We start from the raw sequence: 8228 nt of genomic DNA on the forward strand, positions 1-8228 counted from the left end.
TGTCAGAACTCATAGTGAATAAGTGCCATTGAGATAGTTATTATGAAAAATGTCAGGGCAGAGAAGCACACTCACTATGTGAAGTGGAAAAAGTTGAAGTAATTAAGAGAGTCATTATATCAAAAATAAATAACCRGGAATACATGGGGACTTCTAAAGTGTTTTGTATGTGAGAATTTTTCTTCTAGCTTTAGGGATATGGTCTTCTAGGCACGAAYGGTAAAAAAAGGTGAAAAGATAACGGTTTGTTACCCACACTTCTAATGAAATTCAACTCACAAAATATTATTCTGACTGTTTGCATCTTGATATTTTTTACCAACTCTTTACACTCTTGCTGTTTCCCCCCCTTTTTTTTCTTTTTTTCCTGGCTACACTGTAGATTTTTGTATTTGTTATTTTTGTCATCTTGTACAACCAAGAGTTCTGAATAAAATATCAGTGATTGACAATTATAGTTTATTGTAAAGGTAGTAAAAAGAAGGACTAGAAGGAATTGTAAATAAAAAATACTTTTGGTCCATTTGCTCTTTGTCCCTGGAGCCTACCTGACACTACTGGGTCCTCTGGACCTCCTGTGAAGCTTGCTGTTCTTTTTGAGCTAAAATATCATAAAAGTTACCAAATATTAAGGAGAAGGAGAAGATGCATGAAATGAGCTGATGCAGCAGGAAGTCAAAATGACACACATCAGGAGGATCGTATTTTGAACAAAAGGGCAGAAAATGATTCTGCAGATCAATGAAAATGCATTGGGAAAGACTTCTGGCTCACTGAATTTAACTTTACATGGAAATTAATCCAAAMTGATAACTTGGTAGATATTTTCTTGTAAAAAATCTCCTTATTTTTGTAAAAGCCATGTTTAAAAATAGTCATGTTTGAATATTTGGACAATAAATGTCATTCTAGCCTTAGCTGGATACTAGAAGAGGGCAGTACAGCCAAACATTGTTAACCAGATAATTACAGGAAACTTAGGAAGAGTTTCAGTGGGATTTGCTATTAATGGAACTGTTTCTTCATATTTTATTTTCCTAATAATTCTAGTGCTGCTTGACTACAGTGACTACCTTTCCCAGCAATTTGTGCAAGAGAATGATGCAAAAGAATGTTCTTAGAGCAAATTTCAATGTTTGCAAAAAATATGACCAGAAAACATTTCTATGGAGATGTGCCTGTGGGCTCTCGAGAACTTAGGGGGATTCCTGGATACCCTGGACAGGAGGGAAGCATAGTGGGAGAGAAAAATAGGCCCATTTTGTAAATCTAAATGTGGCTGAAGCACTGAGTGACAGGGAACATGAAATGCAGGGAACGGAAAAGATTTCTTTGTGGTGGTATTGTAGTTGATTTTGTTCTCACTGAGCTCAAGCCAAAGTGAGTTTTCCATTGACTTCAATAGGAACCAGGGGAACTTGTTTTTCTGCAGGGAAAACAAATACAGAATAGCTATGGAAGAAGTTAGGATACTAAAAAACAACATAAAATGCCCCAACAAAGAACCTGAGATCATTATYATGTTATCTTGAGCTTAAAGAAACATGTAGTGAAGTTATGGTACCAGATTAGATAAGTCCGTTTTAATGCAATTACAAATCTAACAATAATTTTATAAACTACTTCTAAAAAAAAATTCCCAAATGATATGAAACTGTTTGAAAACTTTTATGGTATCATTGKTTTCAACAGCTTTGAAAGCAAACTGTGACTCATAACCAGGGTATTTACCTCCCACTGATCTAAAGGGTTTGCCTTCACTATGTATAGTTGACAAGGATTTTCTAGTACCTACAGCACAGCATACTACAAAAGAGTAACTTCCAAAGTAATTCTTTTATTGGAATTGTTAGGTTCATTACTGCGCTGCAACTAAAACCTTATTGCACGATATAAAAGACAAGGAGGGTTTAAACAGTTATCAGCACCTATGGTGACTGCCTACGATGTCATGAACTCTAAACAAAGAAAGTCTTATTTTCAAATCTGAAGTTAAATACCATGGCTATGATGCGGTATTTTTGGTGACGCTTTCCAAAGATAGACAAAACACTCTTCTGAGAGCAGCRTGAAGTGGTAAGAGATTGCACGCCAGATTTGGAAAAAAAGGGCAAAAGTAAGCTTGTTTCACTTAGGAAATTTTGGGTTACCACCTAACAGAGACATAACATATTAGACATAACAACCTAGCTGCATTACAAATAATTTTATAATGCTTAAAATACTCTTCCTCCCTCCTTGCTCTGACTCCCATTAATGCACATTTCAGTGTGTGTAGACTGCAGTGCTAAACTGAAAGCACACAGTGTCATCTCGTTTTTCTTTCCACCTCTGCTCCAAAGTACACATCTGGATTTTTGTTATTGTTTGTTGGTTTTATTGGTTTTGCTTTTTTAAACAAACTTTGAATGGCTTTATTCTATGCTATTTATTTGGTCTAAACAGTCTTTGCCTTCCTAATCCCTTTGATTTTCTTTAGCTATTTTTAGTGTTCCCTCTTCAACTTCCACCTCAATGCGCTCTCTTCTTCACTCCTCCTTTGGGAAAAGTCTCTCTACATCTCTACCCTTTCCTGGCTTGTCTTTTCAAATTTAACTTGTGTGTAAAATAACCATTCATCTCCCAGCTTTCCTACCATCTTCTTGTCATCTTTGCTCAGAAATAAAATTGTTAAAAATAGCGTTAACACGTAATCATGCTGGAACGTGACACTAACCACTGCTGCTTGCTCTGCGTGAGTGCCGTTCCGCCCGTAATGCATGAGTAAACCGTGCTGTTCCGGACTGTCTGTCTACCGTCTACACTGGTGTGTGACTTGTCCTTGTCCACAGGAGAGTAAGCTGTGTTCAGGACCATGCCAGCTAATCCAACTGTTACTGCTTAAACACCATGCCTAGTACAGCAGGCATTTGTAGACGCTTTGGCCCTTACTTGCACATAATCATTATCTAGAACAAATATTCTTGGCTCTCACAAGTTTGACTAGCCACCCGAGGAATTTTCTCTATTAAGTTCTACACGTCTCTGAGGTTATTTTTCATAGTTTTCTTTTATTTTTACTGTGCGTTCTGGGTAAAGAAAACTACATTTTCAAAGATTGTAGTTCCTAACAAAGAAACACAGGAAGCTGTATGTCTATTCAAAATCACAGCACTGCCTTGTTTCTTTCTAAATTGAATATTTAGATTTGCTTTTTCTTTCCTTTCCATTCATTGTTACACTGACTGTATTTTATTTGTTATCACAGACTGGAATTAAACAACAAGAAAGAATTAAGAGAAACTAAAATCATGGATTTTGGTAACACCAGCAATTTTACAGGACAAGCCTAAGTTTAAAGAAATTGATGGGTAATGTGGACCGGAAGGTTTTTATTGTGATTCTGGTGATCCTGGAAAACAGAGACTGAAAAGTAAAATACCTTTGAAAGATCTTTTATATACTCTTTTCACTTGGAGAAGTGCAAAGTTAATGAACAGTGGACCGTTTTCCACTCAAATGTAAACGTTTAAAGTTATTGTATTGGTTAAATTTAAGTGAGTGGTGAAAATGGATACAGGTGCCAGAAGCTAGTTTCATAAGACTAGCTGTCTTTGAAGCCAACCAAGGTTCAGGAGGTACATTTTGCTCTCAAAATTTTCCTGCTGAAAATGCATTTAAAACAGAGTTTATATGACTCTTTACAAGTACAGTTCTGTTAAAAGTAGAGGAGCCTAAGACTGTGATCCAGTATTCTTCTGATGTGTGCGCTACATCCCATCATCACAACTAAATATAATTGCTCTTTGCAAAATAATTTGAAATAATCTGTCCACTGCAGATCCCAGAAATCCTAAGATACATCTAAGAATCTTAAAAGAATGTGATATTTTCGTCCATTGCCTGTTTTTTTAAAACACCTTCTCTACAATACATGTGGGAAAAATATAATCAGTGTTATCACTGCTTGCAATTTTTTTTTACACTGAATCTGGCCTTGTTGCCAAAGTTTGTTCTTTAGGTCTACCTGTGTCTGTGCTCTCCAAATATTCCTGCTCCAAAAATCCCTCTTATTTGCCCATCTCTGTTTTTTCTGGGGATCATGGCTTCTTYCACGGCAGAAAGCATCTATAGCAGTGTCCCCTTCTCCTGCTTCCAGGGTAGGGGAAAAATGCTGCAGAAGATGATGACTTTGTAACTTCTTCACCGCTTCCCAAGTTCATTTTTTTCCTACATTGAAGATGGGAGTGGAAAAGAACAGAATTGCCTTCCCAATCCTTAAAAAAGGAGAAATGAGGGTTACCTTGCCTGGCAATTTATTTTCTGTCATACTTTTCTGTGAGTTCCTAAGGGCAAGGTGAGAGAGCTCAAACAGCTTCCAGCAGCATCCCTGACTGGCTTTGCTTCCCTGGGAACAGAGCAGTGGGACAGGCAATCAGTTGGATGTGGGTAACCTTGGTGCTCATAGGAGGGCTTTTCCCAGACTGACCTCAGCTAAAGCTTTCTGACTTGTGAAGAAATTGTGAAAAATGGAAACACTGATGTGGTTTTCCTGACTTACTTCAACAGGGTAAAGACTCTACAGGATTTGTTTCTTTGAAAATAATTGAAATTAAAGTCATAGGGCTTTTCTAACAAAATACATTTCTTTAGTGTCTAAATATTATCAATTGACTGCACAGAGGTGTCCTATTCCTCCAAGCATCTGTTCYTCTCCATGACCCTCTCTGTAAACTCTACTTAGAGGTAGTCACTAATTTTACATAGGTGGTCTAAATATAAAKTTCAGTGTGTAACTATTGATGTTTTAAATGGGAGCTGAATTCCTGGATACAAACTAGGCACCTTCAATATATCCAAACTCTCGTGCGTGAGCCCAAAGCTTAATAGTGAACCRTAAGTAGTCTTTGCTGGATCTCTAACTAGCCAAGAGTGGTGCAGCTGATAGCTCCATAGTTTCCATTCTTAGTCAAAGTATATCAATAAATGACAAAATATTTCTTCTTTACCAGTTTCATAAGATGAATATGGGAGATCTGGACTAGTTCTTGATGGACTGCCAGGCCAGCTTGGTCCACCAGGACACCAAACAGCCTGGTTTGAGAGAATAGCCAGGGTTTAAAGTTCTTTCAGGTATATGTAAAGTGGAGCGTGCTCCAAAACTTTTAAATGATGCTGATCGGCTAGCTGAACAAAGAATTCTGACAGAAACAGCATGAAGAGTTTTCTCCTCCTTGGAAGAAAACTGTCTCAATAAACAAAATACCAGTTTTGTTTATTCATAATGTGATCTCTCTTTGAAACCTTGATTTTGCAAAGAGTGCTTATAAATCCAACTTTTATCTCTTAACTTTGTGAATTATTAGTGCAGAATGATTGTAGTTGCTCTTAAAAAATTTCATAGTTGCAGCTGTTCACAAAATGCTTCTGAAACATGATGTCAAAATAGAAAATAAGTCAGTCATAAATATRTATTAATATAGAGAAATGCTAGCTTTTAGATTTAACTCCCTATTTCTGTTTGGAATTCACTCAGGAAATTTTCTAAATAATTAAAGTTGAAAGATGTTACAAATGGTACAAAATTACAATTYGTTATTTATATTACCAACATATACTTCCACATTTAGTAGATACTTGATCTTTGATGTATCTTGCACTTCAAATTAATTAGAAAATTTGCTCTGATAGGTGGGATCTTACTGATCAGGAAGAATTCTTGCCATTGTAAAAATGTATACCTCAGCATCATTTGGAATAACATGTACAATTCATTCATGTTCAAGAAAGGGGAACTCAAACTGGAAAGAGGCTCAGAGAAGGCTATTGTGATAATTAAGAGAATGAACAGTCTTGCACAAGAACAAATTTTGCATACTTAGCAAAACAACATCTAAGATGATCTGTATAAAAAAAATCAAGATACATGCATGCACAAACAGACAGCAAAAGACATTGAAGTTTAAGAGCAATAAAATTACAATATCAAATGGGTTATGCTAATAAAACAGCTTCAAAAAAATTGAGAGTGGAAAATAAAAGGATATTTCTAATAGTCTGAAAAATGTGAATTTAGATTTCCAAGTACTTAGCATTATACAATGCATTCTTCCTGTTACACTAATGAGACCTTAAATCTGATATTCAGAACAGGAAGCTCACAGCTGGTGGCTGATCACTGAAATACCGGTGTAAGATACGTGCTCCCCATCATATAAACAAGCAAATATGTTTTCTAGGACTTCTTTCAAAATACACATTAAGACAAGTTTTCATATAAGCTATCCACTGGGTGGCAGAAGTACATCAGAAAAAAACTATCCATACATAAAGAGTATAGGAGGGACATATAAATCTAGCCACTAAAATATTTTGTAACAGCATTATATGGATCTTCCACCTGGGCTGTGCATGTTTGAAAATAACTTGTATCTCGAGATAATAAATTGGAAAGACCTTCTTTACTCCTTTCCCCTTCCTACATGTAAGCAGAAATACACTTCTACTTCCCCACATTTTCATCCCTTGTTTCTTTTTCCCCTCACGGGCTACAGGAGGGCATTTTCAGAAAGGGAAAGGGCCTGAACCGGCCTCTCGCGTTGCCTTCCCACACCTTTCGGTGGAGGAAAGCTGCTGCTAAAGCCAAAAAGCTCCACTGTTCCCTCTGCCTGCGCTGCTCTTTTCCCACGCCTTCCTCGAGCAGGAGCTTGTTGTTTCAGAAAACAACACTAGGATGTGTATTATATCTTCTCCTACTCCACTCCTGCTAAATCTAAAGAAATAGTCATTACTGAGGAGATTAAGATTTCTTCCCCAATGAGGTGTCCCCAGGTGATCCAGGTCCTTGATTTAACTGCTCATAGCAGTAGTCATCCCTGTGTCTTGCCTGCTTTGTAATCAGAGGCAGATTTGCCAGCTCGGTGGAGGACTGGAGCAATTGTAAGATAGTGGGTGAGTAGTGAAGAGACTCAGAAGGGAGCTGATAATCTTAATTGTGATTATATGTGCAGTACAGTTAGCTCCGCCCTTTCCCCCTGATATTTTTTGTCCTGTTGAAATCAGTGTACAAGGTTTATTATTATCTATTATTCTGAGGCTGTGACTCTCTGAAAGAAGTACTGTCTAACAAACGGGAAAAATATTGGTGGAAAAGCTTGGAGCTCAGCACCTGGAAGATTGCATCTACTTGCATGTATGGTGATTACCTTTGTGCATTTAATTTACACTCTTAGAATTTACAGGTAATTCCCGACCACATATTTCTAGAATTCTTTCTTTAGAGGACAGAACATAATAATTAAAATGAGGTCATATGTAYCAGGCCCAAGCTATCCGACAATAGACTTTCAAATCTCTGCAATGAACGAGATGAAGGAAACAAACTGTTGGATCTTGTTCAGGCATGGGTCTTTTAGCTCTTTTTTTTGATTAACTGCTYATGGCAGTACTATTCCAATTCCAACACCACCGCTGGATATATGCAAGTTTAAATGTTTTTCTGAACCATATGCTRTATATTTTTAGATTTTAAAAAAAGCCTTGATAGCTATAATTTATCTAAGCTTGTAATTAAAATATAAAGATAAGATATAACTGAATATGCACAGTGGAATACATAAAATTCTGTATTCTGTATCCTATATGATTTTTATATACAACATGCTTTACCTGCATTTGAAGATGAATGTCATTGGTAAGTAAAAATAATTGCTATGCAAGTAGATATGATATGTGCAAATATATCTATTCTTCAATAACGGGACAATAATAATCCTGGCACAAATAGTGAAAGGAAAGAATGTCTTCTAATTGCCTATATTCTTATGCTAGATTTAAAATAAGGTAGTTTTCTGGGCATTTTCAGTAGAAATATGCRCATTAATCAGGTCTGAATTGGCTGGAAGCACTGATCTCTGGCAGTCAGCCTGACTTCTGGGTGATGGTGCAAGGAGAGACCTCAGCACTGCTCAGCTCTCTTAGTAGGCCCTAGTGGGGATATTTCCAGGGGTGCATTTTTCCCTTCCTCACCCAAATCAACATCTCTACTGGATCCACAATTTGCATTTTTTAGCAGGCAAAAGCTGAACAAGATGATTCTTCAGCTGCAGACCCTAGAACAGCTCTGTTTGCCAGCTGTGTCGCCTTGCAGCAAAGGACTGAAACAAAAGAGTTGTTGGTTACCTGCTTCTCTCCCACTGTTCTGCTTTTCCACCTGCAGCAGTTTGAGAAAAGAGAAAAACTGAGGGCAG

The sequence above is a fragment of the Rhea americana genome, unplaced genomic scaffold (assembly GCF_003343005.1).
Source record: "Rhea americana isolate MKP2758 unplaced genomic scaffold, rheAme1 scaffold_94, whole genome shotgun sequence".
Taxonomy (NCBI): Eukaryota; Metazoa; Chordata; class Aves; order Rheiformes; family Rheidae; genus Rhea; species Rhea americana.